This window comes from Sitophilus oryzae, unplaced genomic scaffold (genome assembly GCF_002938485.1).
Source record: "Sitophilus oryzae breed Bouriz unplaced genomic scaffold, Soryzae_2.0 scaffold_1297_pilon_pilon, whole genome shotgun sequence".
Lineage (NCBI taxonomy): Eukaryota > Metazoa > Arthropoda > Insecta > Coleoptera > Curculionidae > Sitophilus > Sitophilus oryzae.
Genome location: NW_022145945.1, coordinates 6,187,272 through 6,212,043, shown reverse-complemented (window position 1 = coordinate 6,212,043; position 24,772 = coordinate 6,187,272). Strand labels below are relative to the sequence as shown.

General features: G+C 33.3%; 1 protein-coding gene across 1 annotated transcript in view; it reads left to right on the top strand.

Moving 5' to 3' along the window:
* The window catches only part of LOC115874657 (glutaredoxin domain-containing cysteine-rich protein CG31559-like), a 147,024-nt gene that overhangs the window by 826 nt on the left and 121,426 nt on the right, over window positions 1-24,772 (top strand). The window lies entirely within an intron of this gene.

Genomic DNA, 24,772 nt, shown 5'->3' with positions numbered 1-24,772 from the left:
ATTTCTTCTCGCACGTTTTTTAATTACGGGTCCGTTCGACTTTACGGACACAAGAATTTTAAAAAAACAAAAATTGTCCTGAAAAGTACGCGTTTTAGTAGGTAACTTAAGCCAAAAAAAATTGCGGATTATCCAGTAAATTTTAAAATATTGAAATAAAATAATGGTACTATTTGATGCTGAGGAGGAATTTTGACAGATGGCACAACCATATGATGACACATAACCAACATGACGTTAGCCACGGATGACATTAACCTGTGCGACGTTGCCGCTGCTTTAGGCCAATTTTTCACGTCCCGGTCGCCGCGCCGGAGGAACGGTGGAGCCATCACGGTGAAAACAAATGAATTAATTTAAAATCTGTGTTTAAAATCAAATCATTGAAAGCACTCAGATTCATATTAAAATATATAACAAACACAGCTTAATACCCCTCACCATAGAAAACCTAACCAAAGCAACCCAAATGCTAACCAATCTAATATTTTTGCAAAATCACAGTTAATTATTAAAATATCAAAACCACAGCTTAACACCCTCAGCAAAGAAACGCTAACCAAAGCAACCAAAATCCTAACCAATCTAATAATATTGTGGCAAAATCACCAGTTAATTATTAAAATATAAAAACCACAGCTTAACACCCTCCACAAAGAAAAGCTAACCAAAAATTCAAAACCACAGAACCCTTAAAAGAATATCTAACATAACCTCACTTCAGTAGAAAATTATATAAAATAATTATATTGACAACGTCGCAAATAGCATGCGAAGGCCGTCGATCAACTGTCAATCAAAAAGTCAATGGTTGCTAGCTCGGAATATTGTAAATACATGTACAAAGGGGTTTTCTTGAATTTTTGTGCTTAAACTAGATCAATCCACATCTATATAATGTAGTAAAGTGCTAATATTCAATGTTTCTACCTAATTTGTATGGAAAATTTAACGTTTTTAGTGTCCGTAATATCGACTGGAACCTTAATTGCTTCCATTTTTGAAAATTTTTGTATTCCTTTTCATAAGTTATTCGGGATTTAAATGGAAGTAGTTTGGATATGGCGTTTGTCACCTCAGCCTGAATATCTGTTGGTAATTTACTTGTTTCGTTTTGAGCCATTTCTGGCTCCAATTCAATCAGCAATCGACACAAAAGAGAATTATAAAATATTGATTCAAAACTGACAACTAAAGAGACAGCTTTATTTATTTGTCAACTTACATAGAAACCAAAGCCAATCCAGCACAATATTTTTTCTACTCGTCATAAATTCCTTGAAATAATAATTTCTGAATATTTTTTAAAACGTAACTCGCTATGGAAAAAAATATTGTTTTATACACGACGATAACATTGCATTATCGTCTCTCGAAATTAAATCTTTTCGGTCGACGATAAAATACCATTTTAACGTCTTGTATAAAAAATAACTATTTACGAATTCTGTATACTTTCTACGCTACAAACAGAACTGTAAAGTTTCATGAAAAATTAGTTAGTGTATCTTAAAACACTTTTATTTTACTTAAAAAAACTTTTTTTAAACGACACTGGGAGAATATATGTTTGCTTCTTATCTTGGTCATCTCTGCGGGCCATTTTTGGTACGGTTTTATAAATGCCCTATGATACTGATTGCCCTGAATATGATTTTATACTAAAGTTGGACATAATAATGACAGTGTTCTTTTTAAAGCAGTTATTAAGTTTATTATATGTGAGGATTTTAATTTGACCATTAACTGACCATAGCTCCCTCTAGTTGATGACTCGCCAACTCGATGTCCTTACATTTGTGTTCTGGGCCTGGATAAGGCTTAGCAGGGAGGTGGTGTCTCTCCTCTGGATCCTCGAGATCCTCGACGTCTTACACCTTGTGCAATAATTTCGTGGGCAAATTTTCTAAAAACATTATTTTTCGGTCACAACCATGTCTCCTGAATATTTTGTTCTTTGACTCATGTCAACACATGCCTTGGTTAATTTTTAAGAGCAAAATGAATTTGCTACAAAAATTTGCATGTGTTTATAATGTTAGAATGTAAGTGAATTGTTCAATAATTGTTCAGGAGCTAGCTTTAATTATTATTGTTATGTACGAGTATATATTAGTTCTTAGAGTCGAAGATTGTGAAAAAGTCATTGATCTTGTTGAAGATGGCCGAAATTATGAATATTCGCTTGGTCCTTGAAGAAGAATGGGCAAACCTTACACAATATATTTGCAGCCTCATTAACAGTATGAACCTACGTCTACAGACATTTATGGCTGCCGAGGAAGGCAATACAAAGTATTAGAGTATTTTTTACAAGTTTTTTGTTAGTTTTTACACTTTATTACAGTTATTTTTTTAATATCCTTAGTTCTGTTAGTGTTATTACTATTTATTAAAACCTAGCCTGTATCGTTGCTTTTTAACGTTTTTTAAATTTTAATATAGAGTTTTAATCAGTGTCGATATGACATTACGACAATAGCCACCAAAGCCACCTCGTGATATTAGAAAATAACATCATAAAGTAATGATAGCTGAAAAAATTGCAAATTGTTGGTGGCAAGTTCAATTCGCTTTTAAAAATTAACCAAGCAAGGCATGTATTGACATGAATCAAATAACAAAATACTCAGGAGACACACGGTTCTGATCAAAAAATAATGTTTTAGGAAAAGTTATTAACGAAATTATTGCACATGGTGTTTTAAAGTAAAGATGAAAAACAACCCTTCAATTAACCCTGCATATTAAGCCAAATACTAAAGTTTATAAAAAACTGAGTTACAGTTTGTTAAAAGATTCATAAAAATATAGCTAAAAGTAAAAAAAAAATAGGCATAACAGTTTAATCTTGACTAAACAATTTTCCGTTGCGTTTAAATAAAGAAAACTAAAGGTTAAACCACAGATAACACATAATGTTAAACATTGTATAAATCAAAGATTTCATATATTTTCTCCTATTTCTGTTTTATTTTAGACTCTGATCTAACAGTTTTTTAGTGTTTTTTTTATATTATTTTAAGATAATTAATGTTAAGAAGTAATCCGTTTATACCTCAGTTTATACAAAAAAAAAACGGAATTATAATTCTTCGGAACTCAGCTGTCGTTCAAAAAATACTGTGAAGCAGTGCTAAAGTTTCATTCGCCGCGAAACATCTGTTTAGTCTATTAAGTTAATAAATGGTTCAACAACAATTGTTAAAATAATTACAAAGAATATTCAACAAAATATATTATTTTTTAACGACTTTCAACAAAAAAAATAGTATTTCTATTTGCACAGATTATTTTCACCATATTAAATTATTTATTCTGTAATAAACAAAATGACACTTCTATATTACTAAATACTATTCTAAAGAACATAAAAAGAATAAAAAGCTATTTAATATTTTATTTACAACCACATATGTAATACTGACATTACTGACATTACTGACTTTTAAAAAAATTGAAAGTGTCAAATTATCTACATTTCTTCCCGCTTCCATTTCCCTCACCTATTTCCCTCATCCATTTCCCTCACTCGATTTTTTTTATTTCTCGCCTCATTCAATTAAGCAAAATATTCTTGTAATATCTTTATTAAATACTTATCTAACATCAACAAAAGTAAACAAGAAGATTAACAATAATAATTGAAGATTTTAATACATTTATTTGTTGAAGGTAAAAATGCTAGACTTCTTTGGCTTAAAATCTACATTCTGGTGTTTTAAAAAAGCGACGAGTTTGTGATATTTTGATATGTCAGTCTTTTCCCTTAATTCTAGCATTGTCCGTATCATTCTATACGTAGCCCAAAGAGTAGATGGCTTTTCTGCCCTGCTATGTCGCTAAAATATGCCATCAAGACTCTCTCCGAAGCAATATTCTTAGCATTTCTTCCGGCACACCATTTTTCGTATACTTTCAATGCTATTTCATACCGCCCCCTACTTTTCTCTGGAAGTAAACTGGTTTCTACTCTTTTTGCAGCTTCTGTAAGTTCTGGTGGAGTACCAATATTAAAGTAGTCTTCATTATCAGATAACATTCTGGCTTTCTATGTTATATAAATTCGAAAAAGCGAACGAGAAATTCAAAACTGTCACTTAGTTGTTTGTTTTGCTGTTGAAGGTTAGCCCAACCACTGGTACCGGTAAATATAGATATATTATGGAAATGCCAAAACAGAAAACGACAAATTTTCCCATATTTATTTTTTTTTCAAAATAAAATACTGTCTCTATTTTTTAAACACACGATGATGTGGTTCTAAATAAAATAGTATGTAAACCTCGGAGGAAAGTTTTCATTATTGTCTGGAGATTTAGTTAATCTCTCGACAGTGATGAAACACTTCCCTCCTCGGTATGTAGTATACTATAACCATCAGAAAACAAGTTATACCGTGCTGGCAACTGTTACTTTTGGGTCGGTATTTACATGTGTGGAAGTAAATCGCATAGGGATCTTATTAAGTCGGAGTGAGAGAAATGCGACCAACCGACGCCAACGCAGCGCACGACGGTGTGCTGTTGCGGCGTTGCCGATACGCCTTTCCTTATCAAGTAAAGTAAAATCACGTTCGCAAACCGCTTATTTTTAAAAAACTTTTTTTTCAAGACATAACTAGATAAAATCATTAGGTTTGTAATGTTTCTGAGCATCTGAAATGGAATTATAAGGATATCGTTAGGGTGTCATTTTTTTATAACGAGAAAACGTCAGTAATCGCGATAATTTAAAAACTCAACGTTTTAACACATAACAGGCCATAACTGAAGAACCACTTTAGATATTGAAATTTTTTTTTGTTTTCAAGATCGGATATTTTACAATATGTTTACATAATAAAAATTCGATAAGGTATATAAGATACTCGTTTTTTCTATTCAAAAATTGTAAGCAATCCATCCATTTACTTTTAGAGCAGATCAATTTTCAGCAATCGTGTAATTTTTTTATTGATAAAGATTTTCACATACTGTCTACGAAGAAAATACAGCAGAAATAATAACAAAGTTCTTGAAAAAACTACAATCTCTTATTTCTAATAGATTTCGAGATATCGATTTTTGAATTCAGAGTTCTAATAGCGCGACCACTATCGCACATTTCCAATTATTTTTACCAAAAATGCAAGTGTTTCTAGCTTGCACTTAAAAAAATCAAGCTATAGGGAAAATTACAACGACTCGTTAATAAATAAACAAATCAAGTATCACGAGACGTAATTAAATCGTGAAGCTGAACGCATGACGTACACCTTTCCCTAGAACTTTAAGTACTGACAGAGGTATTGATTGGGTCGACCGGTCAACTGCGACAAATCTGCTATATCCCCTTCCACGTCTCTTAGCGATGTGCACAGTTTCTCGGCTTATTTCATACGTTTGGCAACGTGTTTACTGTCCTCTCTTTGTTCAGTACATTATAAACGCATTGTACTCTTCTTACATACGGAAATCTCGACCCAGGTCTAACCTTTGCCAGCCCCAGCCCCGGATCTACAATTTTTTTGAACCGGGGCAAAATATTGATAGTAGCGCCCCCTCTCTCCAGCGTTTGCAATAAATTAATTTAAAAAACTTTCAAATATCTAGATAGGTAGGCATTTTTCGTAAACGGGACAGAATGAGCCCTTAAGCTTCATTTAGAACCTCCGAATTAGTGGTTTCAATTAGCGTAGAAGTTTGTTCCTTTAATTTCAATGTAAGCATTCAGAACGTCTAAATTAGTGGTAGTCATTTCCAATTAGTAGAAAAAGTAAACAAACCTTTGACTTTTCCACTCATTATACTTCAAAATTTGCGGGAAATGTCATTTTGGCCATTGATTAGCATCCGTCAAGAGAAATCGTGGTTAGAAATCAAAAGTTTATTGTTTTATAAGCTAAATATTTGGCTTTCTTTATGGATACAACTGACTACCGCAAGCTGTTGCTAGTATATTCTATTAATTTTAATTGTGTTTTTTAAACATTGTGAATGATCGTAAATTAAAAAGTATAAAGTGTATTAATTGAAACCGCTAATTTATTCCACTAATTGCGAGGTTCTGAATGAAACTTTAGAATGTGTTCAAAAACTAACTGAGCGTTTTAAAATTAAATGAATACTTGATAGAAGAACGTAAGGTGCATACTGGGCGCTTTGTGTAGCAATTTTTTTGATTTTCAACCGTATTATATTATGATTTTGGCGCCCCTTGACACTGGCGCCCGGGGCAGGTGCCCCCGTTTGTCCACCCTTAGATCCGGGGCAGGCCAGCCCTTAGTATACAAGTTTTGAGAGGCTGCTAAATTATCTTTAAACTCAATTTCATTTAAAACTGCGTTCGTTTTTCCGATTGTACAAGTCCAATTATTACTGAACAAAACTCACCAAATTACTTCTTGATATGCGAGTAAAATATCCCGCACTTCATATATGTATAATCAGATTAGGTAGGTCAAAATATATTTCAAGGTTCCGTTCCACCAATTCTGCATTCCTTTTTTTATTCGAAAGTACGCTGGTTTACCAAGAACAAATTTTATTGCATAAAAAAATTTAGAAAAAAGATTTGAATTATGTGGTCTGACTTTTTATAGAGGTTGGGTAATTTATTAGATTCCACACCTCTGAAAACCGATTTGTTTTGTAGAAAGTGAAAGTGCTGCAGTAATATAACCTAAAGATGTGAGTTAATGTAATGTATCAATAATGCTGTAAAACAGAAATAAATCCTGACTCCTATAATAGCCACATTACACAGGCCGACATGATTTTTGTAACACGAGTCAGTTGCAGAATTTCTTCATAAAAATATGCTTCTAATAACAGAAAAAATACTCCTGAAGCTCCTACACGTACCACTTTTCAGTTGCCTAATTACGCCTCTTTTTTGCAGGTAGTCAATTTTATAGATGTCAGGTATTAAGTCTAGGTAGATTCGTTTACATACAGGTAAATTTTATGATGGGATGATTGAAAGGGACGCATTTTGTGCACTATAATATATTGTGAAAAACATAAGAGAGTTCAGTTTTCAGTTGATTTTCGACGTGAGTTGTTCTATGCGTGTAGATAAATAGTACGAAAATGTCAAGTCAAACGCGCCGCAGTTGTAAAGTGTCTCCTGATCGATTTTGTTACATTTGTGGAGAATTTATGGTGCAATCACAAGCCAGACCATTTTCTGAAAATGTGAAGAAAGCCTACTTCAAGTATTTTGGAGTTTTGGTTGGAGATCAAGACAAGCAGTGGGCTCCTCATGTGTGCTGCGTTACTTGTAGCGTGTCGCTTGTGCAGTGGATGAAAGGGAAGAGGAAAAAATGCCATTTGCGGTTCCAATGGTATGGCGAGAACCAACTAACCATTTTGACGATTGCTATTTTTGCCTGACGAAAACTGAAGGTTTTTCCAAAAACAAAAGCACAAGATCGAGTATCCCAATTTGCCGTCTGCCATACGACCTGTTCTTCATGGTGCAGATCTCCCAGTGCCGATCGCGCCCTTAGACTGGCAAGGTATTGTTTTGGAAGATAAGGAAGATATTGAATCAAACAGCTCTGGAGACCAGTGTACTGATCCTACCTTTACCCCAGAGGGCGGTTCCGACAAGCCACATTTGATTGTTCAAAGCGAGTTGAATGACTTAGTGCGTGACTTGGGGTTATCAAAGCAGCAGTCAGAACTTCTTGGATCCCGGCTTAAGGAATGGAATCTGTTAGCCAATGAAACAAAAATCACCACTTTTAGAAAAAGAAATGCTCCGTTCTCTGCATTCTACAGTATGGAGGATTCGTTGTGTGCATGTACTGATATCGATGGCTTAATGCAGGAACTTTCTATAGAACATTCTCCCTGTGAGTGGCGCTTATTCATAGATTCGTCGAAATATAGCCTAAAAGCTGTGTTATTGCATAACGGAAATTTAAAACCCTCTATACCAGTTGCCCATTCAGTGACAATGAAGGAAACTTATGAAAATATGCGCATGCTTTTAGATAGAATCAACTACAACAGGTATAAATGGCAGATATGTGGGGACTTGAAAGTTATAGGAATTTTAGTGGGACTTCAGGGAGGATTTACAAAATATTGCTGTTTTCTTTGTTTGTGGGACAGTCGTGCAGTAAATCATCATTATGTACAGAAAATTTGGCCAGAAAGAAGTGAATTTCAACCGGGTTCCCAAAATGTCAAGTATATCCCTCTTGTAGACCCCAAAGACGTCCTCCTGCCTCCTCTTCATATCAAACTTGGCCTCATGAAAAACTTCGTGAAAGCTATGAATAAAGAAGGTGATGGATTTAAATACCTAAGGCAAGTCTTTCCCCAGTTGAGTGATGCCAAATTGAAAGAGGGTATTTTTATTGGACCACAAATCAGGAAATTGTTGGACGACACAAATTTCACAGACACGCTTACCAGGCAGGAACTCAGAGCATGGACCTCATTTGTTAGTGTAGTGAGGGGATTTTGGGAAACAATAAGGATGCGAACTACGAACAATTGGTTAATGAGCTTTTAGATGCTTATAAATCGCTTGGTGCCCGAATGTCTTTAAAAATTCACTTTCTCCATTCTCATTTGTCATTTTTCCCTGAAAATATGGGTGCTGTCAGTGATGAGCAAGGTGAGAGATTCCATCAAGACATAAGGACAATGGAAATTCGTTATCAAGGACGATGGGATCCAGCCATGATGGGTGATTACTGTTGGTTTTGAAGAGAGAAGACGCGGTCCCTCATAAAAGGAAAAAGTAAAAGTTTTTGTTTATGTTTTGATCTCGTTTCGATTGTTTTTGTACTTTTTAGGTATAAGTAATGTTTGAGGAGTGTAAACTATAAAATATAATCGGTATATAGGCTTAAGAAGTTCTTAAATCATGTTTTGAATAGCTATCTTAATATATTGAATATTGTAATATTGAATGATGTTTTATTAATGTAACAAAAAAACCTTACGTGTTACGACTTTTTTTTGCCACTTTCGTGATTAGATAGGTTCATTCTACCACAATATCCTATTGAGCTTTGTGTTACATCGAAAAAATTTTTTTTTGTCGGCCTGTGTTATTAATGGACACCTGTTTTAATGCAAAAATGTTACATTTCATTATATAACTCAAATGCAAAAAAAACTCAACGGATAAATTTTTGGTCAAATTTAAAGTGTTATATTTCTGTTATTCTTAGCTCTATTTTCATGATTTTTTTAGCAAGCTGTAAATATAATCATATCAACTTTAATTCGTAAACTCAGTTTTTTTATAAACTATAATATTTGACATTTTATACAGGGTTAAACGAACGGTTGTTTTGTTACCTGAACGTTAAAATGCCCTGTGCAATAATTTCGTGTGTAAATTTTCCTAAAATATAATTTTACGGTCAGAACCATGTCTCCTGAGCATTTCGTTATTTGGATAATGTCAATACATGCCTTGGTTAATTTTTAAGAGTGAAATGAACTTGCCACCAAACAATTTGCAATTTTTTCAGTTTTCATTTATTTTTGAAGTTATTTTTCAATATTGCAAGGTGGTTTTGGTGATTATTGTGAACTATAGTATACTGCTATGAACTGCCCATCATGTTCTACGGTTGGGAAATGCTTGGCAGGAGGGTTAGGTGTCGCGAAACGGTACCAGCTTCATTAAATAAACTTCGCTTGGTTCTTAAAGAAGAATGGGAAAGCATAATGCAATATGATATATGCAGCCTCAATAAGAGTATGAACGGACGTATACAGGCAGTTGTAGCAACCAAGAGAGGCAATACAAAGTATTAGGGTATTTTTACAACGTTTTTTTTTTCTGTTTGTACTCTTAAGTATTACAGATTACAGTTTTCTTTAATATCGGTAGTATGAATGTTTATTAAACCAGGATTGTATCGTTAGTCTTTAAAGTGTTTTTAATTTAGTATAGAGTATCAAATGCAGCGTAATGTGACGTTACGACAATGGTCACCAAAACCATCTCTTTATATTAAAAAATTACATCAAAAAGTAATGATAATTGAAAATATTGCAAATTGATCGTGGTCAATTCATTTCGTTCTTAAAAATTAATCAAAGCATGTATTGACATGAATCAAAAAACAAAATGCTCAGGAGTCATCCCAACAAACATTTGAAGTTAAAATTACCTTAAATTAACCACCTGGACTATTATTGACCAACTGGAAATTGGTCGAAATTTCCAAGAATTGACGTTTAAGTTCCCAAAGTGGGGAATAAAACTAAAGTAATTTGTAAGTTAAAAACAGGTTAACAGGTTATAATGTCTTGTATGAAATATGGGCTATGAAGTCGAAAATAACCGACCTGAGGTCATAACATGGTAAAATAGAGGTAAGTTTTACTAAAAATAGTCCTAATTTATACTACCTACATTTTAACATGGGAAAGAAAGAGAAAGAATAAGGTAAAGTATTTTTCTTTTTAATATGTGTATGTAAATGAATTTCCCAATAATGAATCAGGAAGACAAGCAAGTGTAGTAATAACTGGCATGGCCGTTTGAACATTAATCCAATATAGATGAAATACCTACATATATGCACTTCCTAGTAAATGTAAATAAGTTATTGGTAAGAAGTGGATTACTGGATTCGCAAGACAATTATGTCTGCGGAGAAAAATTTTCTGTGAGATGTAAATATGATAGGCCCTAAAAAATTATGCGCCATTAAAATTTTATGTATTTTCAACAATTAATTTTAGAATAAATCGTTACTTTCAAGGTTCTAACCTAACTTTTTTTCAGCTAACTTCCTTGCTACACTTTTAAAGTTCTTAATTAGTTAATTTAACTTGTGGTAGGTAGTATTATGCATAAACGTCTGTTTATTTTTCTCAATACTTTAGATCAATATCACAAAAAAATATTTTTTGAAAACAAATTGGATAAGAAAATGGCCGCAAATGGTGTTTTTAACTATTCGTCTATGAAGTTTGGTTTTTCATAATTTTAAAACATTAAAGTCCGCTTTCTTTTTATGAGGTTAAGATTTCTTTGAGAATAACCTCAAAGGTCAAGATTTCTTGCTTAAGGTATTTTTCTTTCGAGATGCAAGTTAAAAAATGGGCTATATTAGGTCGAAGCTCATTTCTCGAAGGCCTGACTTTTGCAGTATTGTCAGTAAAACAGAAAACTTTTATTTTCTTTGACTGACAGTTGACAATGATATTTTATGCTAAGTTCGGTAATTACATCTTCGAGCAATCCGATTAACTTTTCACAATATGATCATGTGTCCTAATATGGGAATATTTATTGAGAGTCACGTGAGATGTCAAATTTTTATCCTTTTGCTAGCCGATGCAATTACCGAACGGGCCTAAACTAGAACACTTACTAACTAGAAAACCAAATTAGTTTTCTTTGCTTATTATTTGTGAAAGTTTTGTGTTTTGGGATTGTGAGTGTTATTATAGAGGACTTTTTGTTTTTATTGCACATAATGGACACGATTAAGATTGTGTCGGTAATAAAAAAGAAACGCATTGAATATTCTTTCGTTCCCCACCAGTGGGAACAAGGTAATTTGCTATGACGTAATAATCCCTCGAAAACTATTTTAAACGGAAATCACCCCGAGGAAATTAAAAAAGGTAATTTTTAACCTGCCGCGTGTCTGACTTTCTTCCAAGTCAAAAAACTAAGTTACTTTTACCTTTGAAGCATAATAGCGACTTATGAGGTCGAAATAAATTAAATTTTCAACCTAATTTGAACTCCTCCAAATAAGGTCCCATTTAAAGTTATTAACAAGTAAATTTTAACCTAACTTGAAAACCAAACAATGCCTTCGACCCCCGAGACAAATTTGAGGTTATAATAAAGTAACATTTGACCTACTTTAAGTCCCTGTAGTATTAATGCCCTCAATAGGTTATCAGTAACTAGATTTTAACAATGCCAGCTAACTCCAACGTTGCTACTTTTCAAAGGCATAATTTTAGGTTATTATTAACTAGTTTACAACCTCATTTTTAGATTTCTCGCACTCCCTACAAGAAATTTATTAAGTTAATTATAATTAAAATTCAACCAAACACTGGTTAATTTTCCGTGGTCAATGTTTTTTTTCTCTTTTCTATGCTACTTGGGATGGTTCTGACCGTAAAATTATATTTTAGGAAAATTTACGCACGAAATTATTGCACAGGTTGTTTTAAAGTTGGGATAAGAAACAACATCTAGATTAACCCTGTATAATAAGCTAAATCCTAAAGTTTACAAAAAACTTAGTTTACGAATTAAAGTTGATGTAATTATATACAGTTTGCTAAAATAATAATGAAAGTAGGGCTAAAAATAACAATAATATAACACTTTAAAATTGACCAAAATTCTCCTCGTTGAGTTTTTTTTGCATCTGAGTCTAATTTGTTTCAGAATTTCCAAAAAAAAAATTTTAAATATCCTTAGACAATTTCGTCCCTTTGCTGCCAAAAGTCACTAACTTACATTTTACTACTTCCGAGAAAAATGCGTCTAAAGATGAATTACATTGCATAAAGATGTTATAGTTAGTAACTATTCGGTATTAAAATAAAACATAAATAGCCAGAAATCGTAGTTAATGACTTTTGCAATCGATTCTCCGCTTCAAAACATAGTTAGTGATTGAATTTGGTTGTTCGGAAAAATGTTAGTTAGTGACTTTTGGCAGCAATAGGACGATTTTTTGTTTAAATTCTCTAAGTAAATGTCGTGTTCATGAGAAACTAGTTAGGTAATATTTTTTGTCATCATCTTAAACAATCACTTTCTTTAAGTTAAACAAATGTGCGAAATAATGACGCAAGATGATCACACAAAACTCTCTTATTGATTTGTCATTTCCATACTGAAGAGAAATAATATCGTCCTGAATTCCATACCCTTTCATGTTTTCGTACAGAGACAAAAATAAACTTGAAATTGAATTGAAATAGGGTAGATTTGAACTAGCAACCCCAGATATGGAATAGGAGTTTTTTAATTAAGGTCAAATTTTCTTTCAATCAGCTTTTTTATACTGCAGTGGTTTCTAATAATTGTTAGCTCCGAATTATGACTTTTTTATCGTAAAATATTTCCAGTAAATAAAAAATTTCATATTTCTGTTAAAGATTCTTAGACATTAGTAGAATTTTCATGGCTTGATTCATCTTTGGTTTAATCTGCTGGTTTCTAGAAACTCCAATCAATATTTCTTTTCAGAAAACTATATTTCAGAACCTTAAAATTATTCAACACTTAGTTATTAGTATTCTTTATTAATGTACTTTAATAGAGGACACTGGCACAACACTAGTGAGAAATAAGTATCTAAGTGTTCTTGATATAGATAAATGTAGCCATTTTAAATATGTTTGTATATTTTTTATTGTTGTCTGTTTATTATGCACTTTCTGAGTCGCACCTCAGATATGCCCTTCCATTCTGGGGTACGTGTTGTACGACTCAATTAGACCGCATTTTCAAGCTCCAGAAGGGAGCTGTTCGATATTCACTGGGATTAAACAGCAGAACTCATTGCCAGCATTTTTTTTTAATTAAAATTATTAACTCTTCCTTCCTTATTTATATTTGAATCCGTTTGCCTAATACGTAAGCATGTATCAGCTTCTCAAGAAAGGCCATCTCACACTTATCCATGCACTCAGGAACGCGGAGCAAGATCTTTATCTACCTACCCCACGCTCAGAGTTAGTTAAAAGTTCAATATTATACAACTCGAAAAGAATGTACAATCACCTGCCATTTGAAATCAAATCCATAACATCATTTTCTTCATTTCGCAAAGCATTGAAATCTTATTTACTAGACAAGGCTTTCTATGCCGTAAATGACTTATATTTTGATGATCGAATTTGATCTTGTAAACACTGGTCTAATATTTGTTATTACTACATTTACTATAAATATAGTAAATACTTTTGAATCTTATTTTTATTTTTTTATTCTTTGACATTGTATATATATATATATATATATATATATATATATATATATATAATATATATAATCGAAGGCCTTCTACCCGAAGGTGTAGGCTTCTAGTAGCTACTTTCCATAAATAAAATTTTGCCACTTCTTCCTGTCCAGGGCCATGCTTGCTGCTTCGGCGCAGCCGATCCCTCTAGTTTTAAGTAATTTTGCAACATTTTGATCCCAAGTAGTTGCAGGTCTACCCTTTATCCTTTTTTCCTTCCTTTTTTCCTCCCATACTCTTCTTATTGGTCTCTCTTTGTTGAGTCTTTTCAAATGTCCGTACCACCTCAAGTGGCAGTTTTCGATAGTTGTTAGTACTGGCTGGACTTTCAGCTGCTCTCTAATATCAGAATTGCGTAGTTTATTCATCCTCGTAACCCCTAGCACTTTTCGTAGGTATTTCATTTCTACTGCTTGTTGCAGGTCTACCCTTTATCCTTTTTTCCTGCCTTTTTTTCTTCCATACTCTTTTTACTGGTCTGTCTTTGTTGAGTCTTTTCAAATGTCCGTACCACCTCAAGTGGCAGTTTTCGATAGTTGTTAGTACTGGCTGGACTTTCAGCTGCTCTCTAATATCAGAATTGCGTAGTTTATTCATCCTCGTAACCCCTAGCACTTTTCGTAGGTATTTCATTTCTACTGCTTGTATTAAGCTTTCTTGTCTCTTGGTGAGAATCCAACTCTCACTACCGAATGTTAATCAATATTAACATTCGATTTTGGTCTTCAATACACATGATTTTGGTCTTCAATGATACCTATTGAAGACCAAAATCATCTTTTTTACCTAGAAATGTGTTCTTTATGCTATTCTTTGACATTGTAAACATTTATAAATGTTTATTTTTAAACAATAAAACTGACAATGTAATTTGTATACTAGTTTTATTTTCTCTTTTGTTTTTTTACTTTATCTTTGTCTACAAATTGTAATTTTTTTTGAGAATAAAGGCATTTATTTATTTATTTAGTGTGTATTGTATCTATTGGTTGTCCCTTTCTTGAGTTATATCTAGGGTTACCAACCGTCCTCTATTCCAGAGAACAGTCCTCTTTTTGACCATTCTCTTCTCTTTTCTCTCACATATTGAAAAAGTCCGCTTTTTAACCCAAAACGTAAGTCTTAAGAAATTTCCTCGAGTGTTTTAGACAGATGGAGGATTTCCAGGTTACGGTGGAACCTTCTAGGTCTTCTTAATTCTGCTTTAAGTTTGTTTCCCCTTGGGAAGCAGACCAGTTCTGGTCCAGTTTTTCCAATTCTGGTCCAACGTTTTCAATCCTAAAAAACTCGGAAAATATTAATTTTCTGAAAAAATGTTATCGAACATTTTTTGCTTAGAATTCATCCCTTTATTGATTTTTGCAATTAAAATGGGTGATTTATTTTTCACCTATTAATAAATACCCTATTTTTATCCTCTCTGACTGGCCTGTAAGTGCAGCTAAGTTAACTAAATACATTTTTTGCCGCTCTGAATTGTACAGCCGCCTTCGAAGGTATGTCTGTGTCGCAGGAACCGAATCCAAGGTCCTCCACGACCGGTCAGCGCTATTCAGGAATATTTGCGCTGTGCTTTTTTCCTTCTTCTCCCCTATTATTCTTTCGGAACTCGGTCGCAGAATACGAGAAACAGCGCCGACGAGAGGAGGAAAAATGCGAAACGTTGCGCAAAGGACTAGCTCGTTAGGACTGCAATTTTATTCGCTCATTGTTGTAAACATTCACCGCGGCCCGTAAGATACGCGCCCGGCAAGGTCGGACGACTTGACGGACGCTGAAATACCAGGGAGTATGTTAAATGTCAGGATTGATGACGATTTCTACTTTGAACGGAATTGATACTCTGCCTTTAACATTATTTATTTTAGAATTTAAAACTGTGCTAATGTTGAATAAGGTTTACCTTAATAATCTTCATGAAGCAGACAGAAAAGACATTCAAGTAAATAACACAAAATGGAAATAGTAGAAGAATACATACCGATCTGATCATTTTAGAAGTGTGGTCTGGATTTTAACGTGTAAGAGAGTGATGTAGGCAGCTTAATGGAAAATCAAATGTATTAAAAGAAGATAAAAGTTGGGTATCAACCTAACTTTTGTTGAATGTATGAAGTTTGTTGAATGTATAATGAAGAAATGTATCAACATTTCTTCTATGCGGTATGGCCGGATTTTGCATCAAAAGTTCAAACCGCACAAGTAGGCGTTTATGGAAAATGTTGCATCTAATGTTGGATCCTTATTTTTCACAATTAGTTACTCATTTTACTACAGATGTGATAGATTATATTTAGCTTAGACATATTATCTTAATTTCAGTAGTATACATGACAAATTTTAATATAGTTTATTTTTTTTTCTACACAAATTTTCCTACAAACGTAAAAACCGGCAACAATGTATACCGCTTTTGATTTTTCTCTCTGTCTGTTAACCGGTCTTTTATATTATTCTTTGTCTTACAAGTTAAAATCCTGACCACACTTCTAAACTGATCAAATCGGTATATTTGAGACAATTACTGCACAGCTCCGGATCTCTACTACCAGAAATCAAATTAACATCGAGTACTTCTGGAAGAAACTCAATCATATTCAAATCTGGAATACCACTGACGATTTTGAAATAAAAAGAGGATAAGGCAGGGGTGTATTCTGTGTGCAATGTTGTTTAACTTGTATGTGGAAAGAGCATTCACTGAGTCAATCTACGACAGTCCAGTTGGTTTGAAAATAAATGGCATTCCAATTAATAATATTCCATATGCGGATAACACAGTGATATTGGCAGACAATGCAAATGGTCTCTAAATCCTTCTAAATAAGGTTAACAATGAAAGCCAATGACGAACATTAATACTAAAAAAAAAACAATTTATGGCTGTTAGCAGAAATAACATTCCGAACACTAGAATTTACTTAAATGGAGAGGTCATCAAGCAGGTCACACAATTTAAATATTTGGGATGCGTGGTTAATCAAACGTGGGATCCAGATCAAATGCAGGATCGAACAAGCAAGAACAACTTTTCTAAAACTTCGAAGGTTTCTCACAGATAGGAACTTGAACTTCGGCCTTAGATACAGAATAGTGAAGTGTTGTCTGGTCCGTTTTGTTATACGGTGTGGAAGCATTTACACTGAAGGTAGAAACAATAAACAGAATTGAAGCCTTCGGGATGTGGACCCTACGACGAATGCTAAAAGTGTTCTAGGTCGACGGTGTGAGGAATGAACAGACTCTGACATTCTCAGGTCTAGAATGACATTCTCAGGTCTAGAAGAACGTGAACTCTTCGAAATCACCAAGAAGAGGAAAATAGCCTATTTGGAAGACATACTACGTGGAGAACGCTATCACTTTCAGCGTCTAATCCTCCTGGGTAAAATCGAGGGGGGCAAGAGGGGAATAGGCCGAAGGAAGCTATTCTGACTGAGAAATATTCGTCAATGGACAGGCATACAGGACTTCCAAGCACTCCAAGTCGCTGCAATTAATAAAGTAAAGTAAAAATTTGAAGTTAACGTCTCCTTTTTGCTGCCAGGGCTAATAATCTGGACGGGGCCTACTTTGTTTAAGCGGAATCCGAACCGCGGTCCTCGGCCATATCATGGTCAATAACCTACCGACTTGGCAAGTGTCTAAATCGACTCACTCACGATATCCAATCTCATCCGGCCTCGAACCGGCGTGAATGAGCAGTGTGTGTCAATAGATTTTACATTGTTGCCTTTTTTGGACAACAGCACTATACAGAGTTTCGAGCCGGTCACCCGTCCATCCACTAGTATCCCCTTACGTCGCTTAACTTCAGTGTTCTAATGGGAACCGGTGTTTCGACGTAGCTGGGCCGTTGCTGCTGCAATTAATAGAACCATCTGATGAGGAAGGAAAAAATGAACGCCTACGCAGGAACGGCACCTTAAGAAGAAGAAGGAATAACCACAAAGAAAATATTTATAACCTAAACTAACCAAATATGTGAGGGAGGCTAATCATAATAACCATAATTGGAAACGGTTGAATAAGCCGAGAATGATGATTATTATTATGAATCAGAAAGCAATCTCGTTATATTAAAAAATAATTTTAAAAAACAATGATATAATTGAAAAAAATTGCAAATTTTTGGTGGGAAGTTCATTTTACTGTTAAAAATTAACCAAGGCAGGTATTGATATGAGCCAAAAAAACAAAATTCTTAGGAGTCTCAGGACAGAGAAAAATAATGTTTATGAAAAATTTACTCACGAAATTATTGCACAGGGTGTTTTAAAGTTAAGGTAAGAAGCAACCCTTCGATTAACCCCTTTATAATAAGCCAAATACAAAAGTTTTGAAAAAAAAACTAAATTTACCAATTAAAGTAATTATATCTACATATATACAGTTTGCTAAAAAAATATCAAAAGAAGGCTAAAAATGTTGCATTTTAAACTTGACTAAAAATTTTTGTTTTGCATTTGTACCTAAATTAGAACCAGACATATTTTTAATGAATGTGTTGTGCGAAAAACCGTACAGCGCAATATTTAAAAATGTTTCAAATTACGCTCCAAATTACTGAGCATTGAGTATTGATGATGTTATTTACCCGATGAGATTTCTATTTCAAAAACAACATTTTTAAACGAAATCGAAAATTTTCACTTTTCAGGTGCAGCCGAATACAAATTGCGAGCTATGCAAATCAAAATTCGAGGTAAAAAACAAAACGGGGGCAAAAAGAAAGGAAAAAACGCAGCGATTAGTTAAAATTCTCGTCGGAGAACGTTTCTATTTTGCGGCGGTAAATCGCCATCAGGCTCCGGAATGTTTATTTGAATAACGATGGATTCTGGAGCCTTTCTACTCGTTTTATATTGGCGAAGTTGTTACCATATCGATTCATTAATTAATCGTCGATAAATAACGAATTACGTTGTAAACAGGAATCACAAACATCCGTTTTAAAGCTTCGTTTAGCTGGAAAAGTTAGTTCGTGATTAAAAATTGATTTAGTTGGATGGAATGGATTTCGTAGAGAACAGGATGCAACCTAAATTACCTTCAGTACCAAATTCAATAATATTTCTCGTCTGATTAATTTTTTTTCAATTTTTTAGCGATGTTGCAAACATTAATAGTAAGTTTTTTTGCTGCTAAGGTTACTCCGGACGGTGCTACATTGTTTATGCGGAATCCGAACTGAGGTCCTCAGCCATATCATTGTCAATGGCCTACCGACTTCGCGAGTGTCTAAATCGACTCTTACTCACGATATATTCGACCCCATCCGCCTCAAACCGACGCACAGTAGGACCAAGGTTATTAAAAGATAAAGTTCTCTCGTAACTCGATCCGCCATTATCGAAAACATCATCTACTACGCCATAGGAATGATACCGCTCATAGATAAAGGGATAAAAACTGCCCACTGTCCGACAGTGCATTTCCGAATCGATATTCATTGTGTACTTTATTGTTTATAGTGTATGGCGTCAATAGTTTTCAGTTGTTTGATGTGTGTTTTCTTTATTGTATTGTCCATTTATCTCTCTTTGTCGGTTGCATTTTTTTCTATTCCTTTTATCTATGATTTTATACGTTCTATCTACGTCAGAGGGATGGTATTCCTCTTCGCTCCTATTGGTCCAAAAGTTACGAGACAACCTTATCTTTTAATAACCTTGCAGTGGGACTAGGGTTTCCGCAACCGGAGCTGTTTTTCGGAACCGGGAATTTCGGTACAGCGCTTCTTAGGAACCGAGATTTCCCGGTTTTTTTGGTACTTTCGGTACTGACTAATTTTTGTTCATCAATCAAAAAGCAAGGGATGGTTTTTCAAGCAAAGGAAGAAAAATGGATAAAAATTGAGATTTTTAATGAAAATAATATCAAATTATTAAGTAATCAGTCAGTAAAGAAAAAAGTATAGCTAACTTAAATTTCACATCAAACAGCATAAAACAACTTAAATGAATTTGAGACAAAAGCCCTAAATTATTGAATTAAATATGCAAATATCTATTAAAACTTAACATAATAAATATTATAGGAACTTCAAAAGAAGAAAAAGAAGCAAGAACAATAAGAAATAGCATCATTACATATTTAGAAGAGTTTGATTTATACCGCTAGGAAGCATCAAAGGACTTTCTCACTTAACAAAAAAATATTTTTTTATTAACGTTGACCAAAAAGATTTAAATCCTAATTAGTAATATTAATTAGAGTTTCCGGAACCGTACTAAAATATTTTTGTTCAATGATTGTGGAGTTCGTCAATTAGCAAGTATGGGATGGTCCTCAAAAGTAATTCCGATAAAAAATTGAAAATAATATAAAATTACTGAATCATGACGAAGTAAACATGAACACAAATAATGAACACAAGCAAAAAAAAAAGAAAACACATAGGCAGCTTAAAAATTACATCAAGCAACATCAACCAACCTCGAAACCAACTTAACTAGATTTGAAAAAAAAACTTAACATTTTGAATTAAAGATGCAAATGCCTATAAAAACAAAACAGAAAAAAATATAACTAATACATTCAGTCATAATATACTAAATAAAAAATAACATATTTAAACTTCAATAATGGCTAATACACATCATTAGAAACTTCAAAATAACTTCAGAAGTAAAAACAGTAAGAGATAACATCACGACTTATTTAGAAGAGTTTGATTTCGACCGCTAGAAAGGATCAAAAAAGTCTTTCGTAACAAAAAAAAATTATTATTACCGAGTCCTGAAAGTACCGAAAGAACCGGGAATAAATAAGTTCGAGTCCCGGTTCTTTGATGTCCCAAAAGAATCGGGAATTCCCGGTACTTTCGGGAGTTCTGAACCCTAAGTGGGACGGAATAGAATATTTTGCGACATTGCGATTTTATAATCCATTTTTATAGAAAATTTCAAATATACCACATGTTCCTATACCTAAAATAGCTTCTTCACTTGTTTTCCTTCAAAAAACACGATCTTTTCGTGTTTTTTAACATATTTTTCCATGTAATCTTTACCATTAGTGCACAAACTTAACTTCCACAGAATAGTTATAGAAAATTAAACTCTGTTGTCACCAGAAATTGCCGAATTGATCAATAAGTAAGGTTATAAGTTGATTTTTAAGTTAGAAAATTACGGAAATCGTATAAAAAAATTCCAAAAATTTAATTTCACCATAACTTTATTTAAAATAGTTAAACAGATGGCTTTAATAATTAACAAATCCCTATTCCGAACCATTTGGGATATTTTAAAATTAAGCCTCTTAATTTTAACTATTTTTATCTTGACCAGCGAATTAAAAAAATGATCCAACTTCATCCAACGAAAGATTTTCAAAAATGTCTTCCTTTGGTATTTGCCAAGAGAGATACACGCAGTTTATGTCCGAACAAGTAGTAGTGTTCGGCATTCAATCCAAATAAACAGCGCACAGTAGTAATCGGTATTTTACTTCATGTTTCACTTATTTTTATTTTATTAACTAGGTTTATTAAAATGCGACACTAGTTTCTACCCACAGCTTTTTTTATGCCCGAAAAGATTTTTTTTATGCACGTATAACTAAAATTAATTTTAAATTTCATTGCGCTATTTTACAAAAATGTAGATTTTCTCAATATAAAATTAATATTCAAATTCTAGTCACGGAAATATTTGTAACACAGCTTTATAAGATACATATACATATATTGCCATTACTCGCTGACGAGTATTCGACACACATCAGAAGATGGTCACGCAAGGCGATTTCTTTCATGAGCTTTTTTGTGACTTAAAAGCCCGATACGTGATGTTATCTGCCTTCCGCACTCCGGAGATTCAAAAATCTCATTACTTTGTTGCCTCTTTACATTTTGGTTGTCGCTCTTAACTGAGTTTACAATTCTTCTCCATTGAGTTCTGTTGTGAGCTGCTTCTTCCCACTCATTCTGATTCAAGATATAAGAAGATACACAACCTCATGGGTGATTTTGTAGCACAAAACCTGTCTGAGATGTAGCTGACGATACCGTCGCCGCTAGTCAACCGAGATTTAATGTAGCTCTGCGTCCTGATAGTCGTTTACTGCGCAGCGGATAAAGAATACTGTACCGTAGTTCTGCTCTCAGTCGACAGAGTGAGTGGTTGCCGGAGACAGTGTTGCCGGAACTGCGGATTAATCCGTAAATTTAGGTATTTTTGACACAGTAACTTAATAGTACAGATTTTCTATCATAAATAATTTAATATAATATGATTAAACAAAGATCGGCGTCAAAGTTAGCTTGGAAATGAAGATCGCTGTTATTTAATATTTAAAATATTATAGTAAATGTATTTTTTGAGCATACAAAAAATTCAGTACCGTAGTTTGGGGCGAAATTGATAACCGGGGGGAAAAATTGATAAAATTTTGCAAAAAATAGATAAAAAATTGCACACCCGACTGCATACTTCTTGTCGTCAAAGCTTTACTAAACAAGAATGATGCACACCACTGCTTCTACTTGCATAAATTTGGCGCTAAATTTAAAAATGTGACTAAACCATGTAATTATCAATTTCGCCCCCGGTTATCAATTTCGCCCCAAACTACGGTACCTATAAAATAATTTTTATTTTTGTTGATTATTCTATGTTAAACACGAATAAATTTTCAATACATAAACGCGCATTTTTCATCGAAAGATGTTTTCGTCAAACGTATTACAGATATTACACATTTTAATATTTTAATATGGCAACACTGTTCTACACCGTCTTTGATATACCTTTGCGAATTAGAGAATATGAATGATTGATGCGTTGGCCGCAGAACGAGTAGAGGCTCAACCGTACAGCACTTAAGAGAGACGTAAGATCAAATCAAATTTGTGAGGTAAATATGCCTTTTAGGTTGCGTACCTTCCCAATTCTTTCAATCAACGGGAGTAGTCTAACCATGCCAAGTCTGAACTGAGATTGCTTTCCAAAGTTATAGTGTCTTAAATCATCTCTTAATCATTAGTGGTAATATATTTCGACCCCAGAAACACGATCATTAGTTTTTTTTTCGCAAAAAAGAAATATTTTGAAAATTTGGAATTAATTGGAAAAAATATAATTTCTTGATAATATGGCAATATAGGTAGTATATTAAATTGACAATAATGGAAATCCAGAAAAGATCTAGTGGCTAACAAAATTTAAAAGAAAAATCAATTTTTTTGGAAATTTTCAAAAATAACTCTACTATTAATTAAAAAAAAGTAAATTGAAAATATGTTTATTTTATCGAGATGTACCACCCCAGAAAATATTTGCACTTATTTAAGACTCACCCTGTATAATTTTTCAATTTTGAGTTATATTATTCTGAATTATTGACCCAGCTATAAATAAAATTAAGTTTTCGAAAAATAAAAAGTCACTTTTACAGAGTGATAACTCGGTTATTATTACACCTACGAACGGTAATCAACAATAAATGTATCGTTTAGTGATTTCAAAAGCTTCATTTTTGCTTCGTGTGAGTTTTGCGATAAAAAGCAAGGTTTTCGAGTTATTTATAAAAAATGTCAGAAAGATATGCAGTTTTTAAATGAAAAATCAACATTTTTAATCCTAAACAACTCGGAAAATATTAATTTTCTGAAAAAATGTTATAGAACATTTTTTACTTAGAATTCATTCTCTTTATTGATTAATTAAAATGGATTATTTATTGTTCACCACCGAGAAGGGGTAGGACTCACCCCAGGGTGAAAGCACACATCGCTACTATGTAACTTTTGTTTCTTACATATATATCTATTCACTGTTAAAATTTCACGTCAATCGGTTCGGGTGTCAAGAATTCGGAGGTAATACCCTATTTTTATCCTCGCTTACTGGCCTAACAGTAGTTACGTTAAAAAAACTTAAAAATATCATGAACTTTGCACACTAAAACCGAAACCTGAAACCTGAAACAGGTCCAGTCGGTTCAAACCCGATAAGAAGTAGACGACCTTCAAAAGGATTTCCAAATATTTCTTAGGTAAATTTTTACTTCACCTCAGCGAGGTGTCTCTCGCGATACACGGTAACCGAATATGTAAAAAAATAATTAAGAATAAATTAAATTAAATTTTGCTTATAGCGTTAATAATAGATGTGTATTTAATTTGATTTATGCAACATCCATTTTCTTGTTTTAGTGCATTTTTAATAAGGGCGTGTGTTTTCTTTTAAATTTTTGTGTATATTTTAGAAAACTTTTTAGAAATACCTGTTCACCGCAAATTATCCAAGAGTATAATTTCCTAATCTTTGATACATGGTTACGGGTTTACTCTTCATTAGTTTCGGCGCTAAAAATGGATGGAAATACACAAAAAATCAGTGATTTTTAATTTTTTTTAAATAAATCAATTTTATTAAAACATTTCAAACTTCGTTATTTTAGACTTATTTGAAAAAAGGCAAAGAGAAAATATGATTCTTTTATCGGAATCTACAAGCCCTAAAAATATTTGCACCGAATATTAATATTGCACACAATATTATCGACCGAAAAAATGATTATTTTATTCTTGCTCAATTGTGAGACTCAACCGAGACAGCAGCTGATATACGCTGTCTCTCGCACTTCAGCTTACCTATAAATTTGCTCACTGGCACTCATGAACATGAATCTCGATCACCTAGCAAGTGGAAAATCATATCAAAATGATCTTGCTTTTCAAAAATATTAACTTTTAATAACAAAGATTGCTCTGCTAAAATCCCAAAATGCCTCAATAACATTTGTTTCTCTATTTCCAAAATTTGAGGGTTGGTAAACTTCCACAACCTTTCA